This window comes from Peromyscus eremicus, chromosome 14 (genome assembly GCF_949786415.1).
Source record: "Peromyscus eremicus chromosome 14, PerEre_H2_v1, whole genome shotgun sequence".
Classification (NCBI taxonomy): domain Eukaryota; kingdom Metazoa; phylum Chordata; class Mammalia; order Rodentia; family Cricetidae; genus Peromyscus; species Peromyscus eremicus.
In genome coordinates this window covers 78,778,319-78,792,161 of record NC_081430.1, presented here as the reverse complement: position 1 = coordinate 78,792,161, position 13,843 = coordinate 78,778,319, and the positions used below count along the sequence as shown (strand labels likewise).

Here is a 13,843-nt window from a genome sequence, read left to right as displayed (position 1 = left end):
AATGCCAAAAAAAAAAATCTCCTTTAGCAAACTTAGAAAATATATATAACCACAAGCCATTTGAACTATTAAGGGTTAACCAAAGGAAAATGATTAAAAGAATAATGCTGAGAAAAACAGAATTCAAAACTGGATGTTTAAGGATTACACAAAGGATGTCAGAAACAGAAACAGAGAAAAGATGTGTTAGGTTGCACAATAATGATCTTTTCCCCCCTATATTCCAACCTTTCTGTAACCCTTTCCCCCTCAGCCTTTCCTCAAATAGTCAGCAGAGACAATTACAATTTAAGATGCAAAACAGGCAACCTAGCTCCTTGGTTCCCCTGTTCAGATTTCCACACACACACCCCACCACCACCCCACCCCACCACCACCCCACCCCCGTGGTTTTCAGAGATCTACTGAGAGCAACCCAAAGGAGGAAGATCTGGACTAACACGCAGCTATCCTATTCCCAAAATCCAGTTTCATTCACAGCCTCGTCAAAAACCCAAGCCTAGTCCAGCCAGGAAAACTTCAGCAACTCCTCTCCAAGCTTAAACTTCTGTGGTTGCAGATGAGTCACTAGCGGTGGTAAACTGGGTTTGGGAAGATTGGATACATGTTCCTCCTTGACAAAAGTTAGTAAGAAAAGAAAGAGTCCCTGTTCAAATCTCTTGAGGTTTTGCTCCCAATCTCAAACTATAGGAGTAAAGAATCCTGAGCCATTAAACTTCTCAACATAAAAGATCCTGCTCTGAGTAATGAAGAACAGCTCGTCACCACCTTTGCAGTCTGAGAAAGCATCGAGTCTGCTGCTGTCATAAGGAATCCCAGGCTAGCTTCACAAGTCAAGTAATGGAGCACTGCAAAGACTAAAAATAAAAACAAAACACTTAAATTGGTACTCAGGAGGGAGTATGGCGGGGCACATGGCTACCAGATAATTTTAGAGCTCTCTCAACACTGACCACAGTAACAGGCAACTACATCTGTTTCTGCTTGAGAGAATGCTTCGTTAATATCCTGTTTCGGGAGTACTGCATGAATGCTTGGCATGCAGCCTTCAGATGTCTCTGGGTGGGAGACACATCACAGACAACACAGAGTCTGAACCCCTGCTCAGTTCTCACTATAGCTGCTCTACTCCCTGCTGCTCTTATACCTAGTACCCTCACAGACTCAACTGTCCCTCTGCCTTGGGATTGAAGCAGCAGTGACCCAGCTCAGCACCACTTCCAGATCTACGAGGTACCTGGAGACCTCTACACACAGAGGAGAACCAGAAGACAAAAGAACAAATGAAGAAACCTTGCTGGTTTCCAGCCAAAAAAAAAAAAAAAAAAAAAACCTGGGAGGTGGGGGGTTGGTACATGACAGACAGGCACAGATATGAGAATAAAGACAGAAGACAACAGGTGTCTGCCAGACCTACATAAAAATGTTTACAGGGCAGCACTCAAGATCATACATCAACCAAAGGAACAATGAATGTCTCCTTACTGGAATCTCAGCCATGATATAGTAAACAGATCTTCATGGCCAAGCTCAGTCACCCCAAGGTTTGCCTGACGGCTTCCTGGGTCTCAAGATCAACAGCTTCAAATACTCTGTATCACAAAGCTTCTAGCCCCAACTCTAAACTGCATTCTTCCTTCGCATCAGCAAGCAAACAGCCCTCCCATATCACAGTATTTTTCACAGCTTTAAGTTTTTAAGTATCCTACAATGTGGCCATATACCTTATGAGCTTCAATTTTCTAAAAGCCATTCGACTAGATGAAGGCTTTATTATTACATATGTGGGTGCTGTGTTTTGGTTGGTTGGTTTGTTTGTTTGGAAATGATCTCATTAAGCAACTCAAGCTAACTTTGAATTCAAAATCTTCCCTCCTCTTCATCTCATGGTTTGAATGTGCCCCCTAAAAGTTCAAGTACTAGAAAATCCTCAAAGTCATATATGAAGTCTATTTGGGACTAGAAGGCGAATAGATACATTGGCAGATAACTAGGATTAAAGAGGTCTCGAGGGTGGGGCACCCATGCTGACTTTACAAGAGGAAGAGACTCAAGTTACCAAGTTTGCTCATTTTACCATGTGATACCCTATGCTGTGTTATGATGCAGGACGCTGGTGCCAAGCTCCCCAACTTCCTGGTTTCCAACTGTGAGCCAAATAAGCTGCTCTTCTTTATGAATTACCACATCTCAGGTACTTTGTTACAATAACAGGAAATGGACTGAGACAGTGTTCCCTGCATAGAAGCAATTTTCAGAGAAACCAAATCTCTTATCACATATTATTTGTTTCAATATTTGCCCTTAACCCAAATGTCATAATCTTCACATTCAAGTCGGCAACACTTGAATTTGTTTTGTTGTGGTTTTGTTTTGTTTTTCAAGACAGGGTTTCTCTGTGTAGCCCTAGCTGTCCTGGAACTCACTCTGTAGACCAAGCAGGCCTCCAACACACAGAGATCCGCCTGCTTCTGCCTCCCAAGTATTGGGACTAAAGGCCTGTGCCACCACTGCCCAGCAAGAAATTATTTTATTTTATTATTATTATTTTGTTCTTGTTTTTGTTTTTGTTTTTTTGAGACAGGGTTTCTCTATGAAACAGCTCTGGCTGTCCTGGAACTTGCTTTGTAGACCAGGTTGGCCTCAAACTTGATACAGGATTCCTTTATCTGTTCCTTTTCTCTATTCTCATACTGCTTGAGAGAATGCTCTCAGCAGGATCCTGTGAGTTCAGGCAGATAGAAAAAGGGAAATGAATTCCGCTCATCAGCTTCGGCTAGACTACATGCCAATCCAAGAGCTCAGTAAAACGTTTAATGTATATATGGCCGACAGGTGAGACAGGTGGCCAAGCCAAGTGGGCTCCAGGGACCTGCCACTACCTCTCATCAAGTGTCACTTGGTAAATGGAAATAAGGGAAAACACAAGTACCGTATGCTCTTTTTTTGGCTTTCCTTCATTGCCAGCAAATGGTTCTGCCTCGTTCTCCCAGATCACCTATTTGGTACTGAAATGAGGAAAATCATGTTCCTCATTGGATTTTTAACTTTTTCTTTTCTGTTTTAAGACAAGATCTCACTTTGGAGCACTGGCTGCCCTAGAACTCACTATGTAGATCAGACTGGCCTCAGACTCTGCCTCCGCCTCCCAGAGACTAGGCATTCTCCACCATGCCTAGTCTCCACAAAACTCTTAAGATGTTATTGTTTATATGGAGGTGTCTGTGTGCACTTTGGAGCCTGAAAAGAGCATCAACCCCCCTTAAGCTGGAGTTCCGAATGACCATGAGCTGGTTTGGTGCTAGGAATCAAACTCCAGTCCTCTGCAAGAGCAGCATGCACTCTTAATCACTAAGCCCTCTCTACAGCCCCCTAACCGAATTTTTAAGACACTCTATTATTTCTCTAAGCCTCCAGAGGATACCAGCAGTGAGCAGCTATCAAGAGAGCTAAAGATACAGAAAAAGCACAAGGAAAAAGTATGAAATGAGAGCAAGGATATTGGGGGAGGGGGGAGATTTCGGTTGGTTTTGGTCATCTGATTTTGACACAGGGTTTCACCGTGTGTATCCAGGCTAGCTGGAGCTCATGCCTCTCCGACCTCAGGCCTCCCCCAGTGCTGAGATTACAGACACTGCACAACCAAAGGCAAGTTTTGATCTGAGAAATGGACCAGCATAACGTGAGCAAAATAGTAATAATAAACTTCTTTTTAAACAGGCTTACTTTTAGAAGCCCAGTGAAATGCTACCTTTGGAGGGTACACACGTTATGTGTGTGTGTGTGGAGGAAGCAGTGAAGCAGGAACTGCGGCCCCAGCTACAGCAGAGGAGGAAATCCCCTGTCAGGAAGACGCATCATTACATAAGAGCTCCAGATCAATCACCACACCATGGAGACCAGCCAGACAGCCAGAGTGCTGAGGTCCTGCCACCGGCCAGGCTGCAGCACCTCTTTTTACCTCTCTTCCTTCCAAGAGCCTGAATGCGAGATTTGGAGACGCTGGGCACTGCAGGTCAAACTGCCATCTGCTGGGTCTGCTCCCAGGACTGCACACCCTGAGGCTTTTCTGTAGCAGGAGGTGAGGATTTGACTCGAATATCATTTCTACTACATTTTCAAAGTCCCTCTGGAGACAGGACTCCCATCTACAGGTTTCAAACTCATAACTGTCCTCTCACTCAATGGGTACAAGTTCCCAAAAGTAGCAAAATTACCACAATAAACCAAAATAAAATAAATTGAAAACTTAGATCCAAGCCGGGTATGGTAGTGCACACCTTTAGTCCCAGCACTTGGGCGGCAGAGGCAGATGGCTCTCTGTGAGTTCAAGACCAGCCTAGTCTACAGAGTGAGTGCCAGGACTGTTACACAGAGAAACCCTGTCCCAAAAAAACAAAACAAAACAAGGGGGAAAAAACTGAGCACCATGAAGACCTGTCTAGTTTCGGTTTTACTCATCACGGTATCTCTAATATAAGGCACCCACTGGTATAAGCTGTGTATCACATGAAACAGAATGAAAAAAATTTTTAAAGATGAACAAGTAGTATTGTGCACACTGACCATAAATGTGCATCCAGGAGAGAGTTAGGGATGCTTATAATTAAAAACAGCCTCAAGTAGTGCTGCTCTGAGAAGGATCTAGAGACTCCAAAAATTAATTTGTGGCCCTAAATTATTTAACGTGTGTGGCTTTTATCTCAACTGGAAAAATAAGGATAACATCCACCCTGCCTCAAATGTTATTAAATGAGATCCAAAGTGAAACTTGGGCCCGTGACATAGCTCAGAGGTTAAAAGCACTTGCCACCAGACCTGATCACCTAAGTTCAACCGCTGGGAGGCAGAAAACTGGCCCCTGCAAGATGTTCTTTGACCTCCACACCAGCACCATGGTATGTACAAACACAAGCTCACACACTCGAACTCACCTACACCAAATAAATGTAGCTTTTTTAAGTGAAACTTTTTTTTTGTTGTTTTAGGGTTTTTTTTTGTTTGTTTGTTTGTTTCTTTTTTAATTTTCCGGAGCTGAGGACCGAACCCAGGGCCTTGTGCTTGCTAGGCAAGCGCTCTACCACTGAGCTAAATCCCCAACCCTTAAGTGAAACTTTTTAGCACAAGCTTGGAACACAATAAACCCTCAAGAAGTTTTCCATATTGTCAATCGCTTTATGAAATTATTCCTTTACTGAGGTACAGGAACACCCTCCAACTCAGACAATTCTCATTTCTATTTGCATTTGCATCTACTGAGAAAGTGCCAAGCTCAGAAAACTAAGAAGTCAACGCCAAGGGCATGTCTCTACTAGTCTCCACTAGATGGTGACAATCTGGGTGTAGAATTCCCAGAACACAAAAGTGTGTGTGTGTGTGTGTGTGTGTGTGTGTGTGTATTAATTTTTTAACTCAAGGGATTCTAACAGCAAAAAGCGAACTGATCCCTGTAAAGAGTGGAAAGACGCTGCAGATCTAGAAGGGAGTAAATACCCATGGCTTAACTAAACTGGATCATGTCCCCGCACCTCTCTCTGTACAGCACTTCAAACCCCAGTCAGCAAAAGCAACAAAGGGCAGCACACAGCCTTGTCACCATAGAAGTGTGTGGCCACAACACTGGGCCTCTCTGTCGAGCCATGAAGTTCTTAATGAACTTGACTCCTCTTTTCCTGGGCCTCGCTGTCCTCCCAATGCCGTTACAGGTTAAGTTTTTCCACCCCGGTGGCTGCACAACCACAACCGTGAGGGGGCCGTTCCGACTCGCAAATATGTGTGACTTTTGCAAGGATTAAAAAAAAAAGAAAGTCTGTATCTAGTCACATTAACAAAAACAAAACAGGAAGTGGCTTCGGCGAGTGGCAGCCCACATAATAAAAGTTTCTGCGACTGAAGAGGCGAGGAGGCGCTGGGGCTCCCGAGAGCTCACGCGCACTGGCGAGCGGCTGCAAGATTTCCTCAGGAAACCCGCCTCGGCCAAGCCTGTCCCGCCGCGCCGGGCCGCGGCTTCTCTGGGCGGGAGGGCCAGCGCGGCCACACGGAGGGCCTCCGCCCGCTGCGCGCTGCGCGCTCCCCCTCCCCGAGCCCGGCGCCGACCCCGATCCTCGGGTCCCCGACACCGCACAGCCAGCACGCCGCCGCCCTCAGAGCGCCCGGGGCCCGGCGACCTCGGCGCGCCTCGCGGTGCAGACACCAGCCGGAGCAGGCGGCCGCGCGGAGGCCCGGGGTCCCCGCGGAGGTGCGCGCCCGCCCGCGCCCTGACAACCAGCCCCCGCGCGCCGCTGACACAAAGCCGGCCCCCTCCGGGCCCCCGGGGCGGCGGCGGTGGTGGTGGTGACAACTCACCCGGGGAGTCCGCGCCGAGACCTCCGGGAAGGGGGCGCTCGCAGCTCCCCGCGCCGCAGAACCCGCTCCGCCGCTGCACGCGCGCGCCCGCCCGCCCGCCCGCCCGGCTGCGCTCCCGGTCGGGTCCTCCGCGACGCCTGGCGTGGCCCTGGGCTGGCTCGTGCGGTCGGACGCCTACGGGAGGAGCAGGACGGGAGCCGGGGGCCAGCTTCGGAGGATGGAGCGCCGCGGCCGCTGCGCCAGCGTCACTGGCCCAGCTGTACAGGGAGGGCGGGGGGAGGCCCCGCGGAGGAGGGGGGGAGGGGGAAGGGGCGGGGCCTGGGCGGGGCCAGGCGCGCACGCAACAAGCGCCGCCGGCGGCGGCGCGGCGCGGCGACCGCCCCCGCGGAGTCGCGCGCACGCGCAGCCGGCCTTGTCTGACACGCCTCTAGAGGGGATGGGGGGGTGCCTTAAAGAGACCGTCGCTCTGACGACACGGGCTGTTAAATAGGGACTCTAGTTCGCCACCTTTCTAGAGCGCCCTCCAGTTCTTTTACTGTATTGTTTGGTTATTATTTGGATGTTTTAATTACTGTCATTTGCAAAGAAGTATATTGCTGTTTAAGAGGCTCCTTCGCACACGTTGCCTGACCTATCTCTGAAGCAGGTTATTATCTCCCTATTAAGCATTACTCTAGGTTATGGTGTGTAACCTAACTACCTCAAAAGTGCCCCCGAGGGGTTAGGTGGGTGTGGAAATGTAGATCCAGCCATTTGGAATCTATAAAGCTGGGGTGGACTTCGGGAATCTTTTTTAATGGATGTCCCTCAGTGCTGTTGCTGCGCACTCGAAAGCACCTGGTGGATCTCAAATTGAGGAAAGCTGACGTTCCAGCAAGGGCTGGGGGACCCGGAGCTGCAGGCATGGCCCCTAGCTTGGCTCCGCTCTCAGCACATCTCAGGTGATCAAACTGTATACGGCCCGCTGTATCCATTTAACAGTGACCTCTCACTGCAGAGGGCTGGCCACATGATAGTGGAAACTGTGGCCCTTTGTGCCCATGTCCTTGTATTTGACCTGTCTCAAAGGTGTTTAATAAATGTTGAGACACTCCTTGAAAATCGTGTGGCTCATAAATCAGGCAGACCTTTTAGCGGAGTTGCCCTATTCTTTTTTTTTTTTTTTTTTTTCTAGGCAAGTGCCCAACCTAGCTCTACTGGGAAGGAGGTGGGTTTTTTTGTTTGTTTGTTTGTTTTTTCCAGATGCCCTTTGAACAAAGCTACACCTCAGGGCCTTTCACCTAGAAAGCTTTCAAATAAAGGTGCTGTGAATTAGCACCACCACAGCACACCCACCCCCTAGAGAGCTCTTCCCCATGGGCCTCAGAGAAACCGGTGGTGTGTTCCACTGCCTTTTCCTGTTTTGTCCTGGGAAAACTGGACACCTGGCATCCTGCTCACTTACCCACACTAATGGAGCTGCACTACCCAGACCATTAAGGGGTTGAAAAACATCAGCCTGGCAGGATCTGGACATCCTGTAATTCCAGCACTTAGGAAGGAGGCTAAGGCAGGAGGATTCCAAATACAAGGCCAGCCTCAGCTACAAAACCTTGCCTCGAAGAAGATGAGCAATGCTGTAGGACTGTAGCATGCTTGCTAAAACTTGGGGTCCTAGCAGGAACACCCAAGAGACAAAGAGAAATGAACAGAGGAAAGAGTAAAGGAGAGACTGGAGAAAACCAACAGACGGATGAAAAAGAAGCAAGGGAAGAAAGTGGGTATGCAGGTGCATACCGGGGAGGGCGGCCCAGTCTCCAGCCATGTGTGGCAGTTTGACCATTAACAGGGGACCTCAGGAAGGACTTGCCACGTCTCACAGTGTGAAGTGGTATTATTATTGTTCACAGCCTACCAGAGTCCACAACTGAGAACAAAGTCCGCAGCACAGACTGTGTCCGGGACTCTCCGCAGTCTGGCAGAAATCCAACCACACCACCGCTCTGGAGAACTGACCGGCCAGCCTCCTCCCCACCTGCAGCAGATCCCTAACAAGCCACCACCTGTCACACCTCTGAGTCCTGCTCCCCGACCCGAGTGTCCTTTTCCTGTGACCCTGCCTCACTTTGCAGCTCTTCCCCTTCTGTCCCACTGGTGCTTTGGTTTAGCTTCATTTACACATTTCTTTCCTTTTGCCTTGTCTTGCCAGGATCAGAACCAGGGTAAGATCCCTTTTGTGTCTTGTCAATACTGGCTCAGCAAGCTCTTCCCTCCTTCCTACCCCTCATAGCTTACGTTCCGATTCTCCTTACAGATCTGGGTCAAAGATCTTCTTACATCCTGCTTATAATAAGTCTTGCTCTACTCTCCTGCAAAACGAAGATGGTACTCCCTGGCTTAGGGTAAATTTTTGTTGTGGTTTGGTTTGGTTTGATTTTTTTTTGGGGGGGGTTGGGTTTTGTTTTTGTTTTTTGCCAATGATGAGATACCCTAAGATGGAGGTTAAGAATGCTTTGTGTTCCCACCCATGCTCACACAAGCAACCCTAATTAAATGAAGTAGGGCACACATACCAAAAAAGTCATCAAAGTAGGAGAGAAGTGACTTGCTGATAAGAAAGGGTTTGGTGGCTGGGGACAAGAGGATGATGGGGCGATGGAATATGATCGAAGTATATCATAGATATACTTAGGTGAAATTGTGACAGAATGAATAAGGATAATTTGGACTTGTGAGATTCTCAAGCGTATAAGAGGAACACTGGTTTAAGGAGGAGGGTTTTTTTTTTTTTTTAATTTAAATGGTGCTAGGGAGTCAAACCTAGGTTCCCACCTCCCTGCCCCACCAAGACAGGGTTTCTCTGTGTAGCCCTGGCAGTCCTGGAACTCACTCTGTAGACCAGGCTGGCCTTGAACACACAGACATCTGCCTGCCTCTGCCCCTCCACCCCTGGGAGCTGGGATTAAAGGCGTGTGCATCATTACTGCTGGCTCCAAACCCAGGTCTTCATGCATGCTAGGCAAGCATCTTACCACTGCGCTATATGGCCTGGGCCTCCTCGCATTGCCTTTTCAGTTTTGGTTTGAAGCAGAGTCTATGAAGCCCAGGCTAGCCTTGAACTGAGATCTCCACTACCTCCTGAGAGATAGGAATACAGACATATGACATCCTATCCTCCAATTTTATTTAAAAATTGTTTTGAAGCTTTAAGGATGGCAAGACAGATCATCCAGGAAAGGTTTTATAAGCCTGATGACCTGAGTTTGGTCTTCTGAACACATTTGGAGGAAGGAAAAAAACTGACTTTCACACACACACATACACACACACACACACACACACACACACACACACACACACACACAAGTAAATAAACAGTTATATAAGCATACATTTTAATTAATTTATTTTTTTATTTTATGTACATTGGTGTTTTGACTGCATGTATGTCTGTGTGAGGGTGTTGGATTCCCTGGAATTGGAGTTACAGACAGTTGTAAATTGCCATGTGGGTGCTGGGAATTGACCCCGGACCTCTGGAAGAGCAGCCAATGCTCTTAACCACTGAGCCATCTCTCCAGCCCCCATAAACATACGTTTTAGAACCTTAAATTATCTGTTTTTAAAAGATTTATTTACTTATTATGTATACAGTGTTCTGCCTGCAGAAGAGGGCACCAGATCTCATTACAGGTGGTTGTGAGCCACCATGTGGGTGCTGGGAATTGAACTCAGGACCTCTGGAAGAACAGCCAGTGCTCTTAACCTCTGAGCCATCTCTCCAGCCCCTTAAATTATCTTTTAATGCTTTATTTTGTTATACAACTAATTCACAGCTTAAATGTACAATTATACATCTAACATACACAATTAGATGTTTTTAAAATATATTTACAGTATTGTATAACTATTACCATAGTCAATTTTAGAACATTTTCAGGGCCCCCAAAGGACACTATGCTAAGTATGGAACCCAGGGCTCAGGAGCTAAGGCATGCTGACTGCCACTGCACTACATCTGTAGCCTCCAAAACAAACTGTAATGCTCTATATCTAGGCAACCTAATATCTATGCCAGAGAGGTTGGGCTAATCCCAGTGAGAAGGAGAAAAGCCAACCATGGCAGTTTGTCAGTGACGAAGGGGATTCCTGACTTGTGGCACACCCGGCACTAAAGTTAGGACCGTCTTGGGCAAACCAGGGAAGCTGGTCAGTTCCTTTGGAAATGGTCCGGAGGCAAAGTATTCATTCCTTCCCCAGGAACCCAGCCAGGAGTATGTGGGCCCTCAGGCAGGAACAGAGAAGCTTAGCTCTTTGGGAGATGGAAAGCAGGGGTGGGCGGCTCAGAATAAGAGTGTGGCATCATTGTTGCTGTGGTTATGACATATAACAGCTGTAATGATAGCCACTATTTATAGAGCACCTACTGTGTGCCAAGTACTTACTTGTTAGGAACTTTATCCCTGTAATTTCTAATTCTGGTAGCAATCTTCCAAGTCAAGCATCTCATCAACTTCATTTTACCAGAGAGGCTCACAGAGAGGTTTCAGCCTACCAAAAACCACATAGCAGGTATGTTGCAAAACTAGAATTTGTTGCTTGTCTGTTCCAAAGGTCGTTCTTTTCCATGGGGGAGGGGATTGGGGGGGGAGTTGGGAGGGAAGCAAAGCATGCAGCCTCTCCTAGCCCTGGCCTGGGGGGTAGGGGGCCAACACATGACACAATGGTCCTTGTGTGTCTATCTGTTCCTCTCTCTCAAAGGGCATCTTTACACACCAGATCATTGTATCCTCATAGCATTCCCACAAAATGAAGATCCATGACTATCTCCTCTCTTACCCAAGGAAGCTAAGGTAGGGAGATGTCTTAGTTAGGATTTCCATGTCTGTGAAGAGACACCGTGACCGTGACCATGGCAACTCTTACAAAGGAAAAACATTTAACTGAGGTGGCAGCTTACAGTTTCAGAGGTTCAGTCCATTATCATCATGGCATTCAGGCAGACATTGTGCTGGCTACATCTTGATAAGAAGGCAACAGGAAGTGGACTGTCTCACTGGGTTTGGCTTGAGCTTTTAGGAACCCTCAAAGCCTGCCTCCACAATGACACGCTTCCTCCAACAAGAACATACCTACAAACACAGCATACCAAAAAAGCCACACTTCCTAATAGTGCCACTTCCTTTGGGGGCCATTTTCTTTCAAACTACCACAAGAGACAACTGGCTTGTTTCATCTCACATAGGCATTGGTTTCAGTTTCATGTTTTAATTCAAGATTCCTTGGGTAGCCTTCACAGGCCAAGAAAGGAAACCTGTTTGACTCCGAGGGAAGTAGAAGTATTCCGTTGCTAAAGAAAGCAGAAGTCTAGTATGGATGGGCCATGGGGCCCCACCAGCCTGAGCTGAGAGGAAGATCCCATCCAAAGGAGGAAGCTCTGGGTTTGTGACTACAAACTGTCATAAGGATGTTCCTTCCTATGGCTTGATGGGAACCGAGAGAGCCAGACTTGATATCCGGATGTCTGGAGACGACCAGTCAGATAGGACTTTGCAAAGTTCAAGGTTCAAATCACAATAACTAGAGCTATGTGCACCCCAACCCTGCCCCCATCCTTAGAATATGCACTGGCTGGGCTTGGTGGCCCACACCTTTAATCCCAGCACCTAAGAGGCAGAGGCAGATAGATCTTTCTGAGTTTGAGGCCAGCCTGGTCTACACAGAGAGTTCCAAGACAGACAGAGCTACAAAGAAAAACCCTGTCTCAAATAAATAAAAATTAAATAAGAAAGAAAGAAAATGTGTACCGGAGTCTGCTTGGCCTGTTGGTGTGGACTATGCCCCACTCCTGATTTTCTGAAGCACCAAACTCTAACCACATTTTTATTCCCAACACAGATCTGGTAATCTGGGTGAAAGGGTTGGACCCATTTTTCACACAAAAGAAAGGCAAGATAGACAGCATCCACTAGCCTGGACTACACAATGAGACCATGTAAGGACGAAAGGAGAGAGAGAAGTGAGAAAGGGAGAGAAGAATTCAAATATGAGAGTCCATCTGTTTTGTCCTCAGGTGGCCCAGGAGGTAACCCAGTGGGAGAAAAATGCCAGATCCTGTCACGGGCACACGCCCGAGGCTGGCCAACCGGATCACCTTTGCCCAAGAGCTGGGCAGGGACTCTGGAAGACAGCCAGCCTGGAAAGAGGAAGGAACAGGGGGCAGCTGATGGCCTGAGGCCTTTGTAGCTACCGCCAACCCACGAACCTCACCCACACTGCTCCCGGTCTTCTGACACCACTGTCCCTTGGTGACTCTTCCTCCTCCGGGTTTCTCGATGGTTCATTGTCCCCGTGACTTAATGGAGAGAAGAGAGAGAGCTGTATGATTGGTTCAGCAAGTTCTGAGGTATCGGTGGATGAAGGAATGGAGTAGTCTCCTCCTTCAGATCATCAGGGGAGGGAGGCCCTGACAGCTGCCATACAGAGTGCTCACACGCTTACATATGTAATATCCTGGGTCCCATCCCCAGAGACAAAAAATAAAAATAAAAACAATTCAAATTTCTAAGTGTATTGTTAAACAAAATTAAATCACATACAGAAAATTTAGTAAAGTGTGATATTAGTGTGATACTCAAAATATCACTTCTTAATCACTTTACTGTACTCTTCTCTCGGCTTTCAAGTTTATCTGCATTTACTCTATGTGTATGTTGGGAATACTAATGCAGTACTTTTATGGCATCTCTTTCCAACTCCATATGCAGCATCACACTGACAGCCTCAAATCAGGGTGGAAGTATTTACATGAGAGAAACTGACAAATCCTATAATTCAGATCCCACCTCAGCACACACTGTCAAACATTTACATCTGAAATATCGAATATATACACCTAACAAGAAAAAATATTCAACAGTTTCCAATACCTGTATCTACAGATGTGAATGAATAGGAATGGTGGAAGAGGTGGACCCAGCACAGGTGGCCCAGGATTAGCCAAACTCGCTAGCAAAACCACTGGAGTGAATGAACGTGGGTAACAGGTGGATTACTCGAGGCAGCCAGACCCTTGACACCTTACATATGACTATTAAGGTGGGAGGTGGGCCCACAGAAGAGGCCAGAGATGTTTGGTGTTGGTCCCATCTGCCTCTATTTCTTTTGTCCAATAAAGTTGGACCCCAAGTTACCATGGAAGATGAAGATGCCAGGTCTGAGAGGAAGCAGGTGACCTCTAGTGGTAATGAAAATGCTAGCCACAGTCTTCCAGCCTCCCAACATTATTCTCCTTAAACAGAGCACATCCATAGACTCTCGAGCACCCAGAACAGGATAGCAGGAGCTAACACTCACGACACAGACAAACAGACCATGAGCAGAAGCAATTATTCAAACCAGAGGGCTTCGAGTATTGCCTCAGAATCTATGCCTTTTAGCAGAGCAAGAATCTGATGATGCCCTTACTACCATAGAATGAAGATCTATAGCATCATTGCAAGAAATAAGAAATGCATGC

The 13,843-nt window shown here is 47.2% G+C and overlaps 1 protein-coding gene and 1 long non-coding RNA gene across 3 annotated transcripts in view; one reads left to right on the top strand and one right to left on the bottom strand.

Moving 5' to 3' along the window:
• Positions 1-6,625, bottom strand: part of Susd6 (sushi domain containing 6) — a 105,517-nt gene extending 98,892 nt beyond the window's left edge. For both annotated transcript variants that reach the window (XM_059279563.1, XM_059279564.1), the window contains exon 1: positions 6,346-6,625. The gene's annotated coding sequence lies outside the window, so the exon portion shown is untranslated. The remainder of the gene's footprint in view (positions 1-6,345) is intronic.
• A 151-nt stretch (positions 6,626-6,776) lies between these two features.
• On the top strand, positions 6,777-12,834 carry LOC131924062 (uncharacterized). Its single transcript, XR_009382775.1, has 5 exons — positions 6,777-7,286; positions 8,235-8,546; positions 8,639-8,726; positions 10,822-10,896; positions 11,615-12,834. It is a non-coding gene; the product is annotated as an uncharacterized LOC131924062 (long non-coding RNA).
• The last annotated feature ends 1,009 nt before the right edge of the window (positions 12,835-13,843 follow it).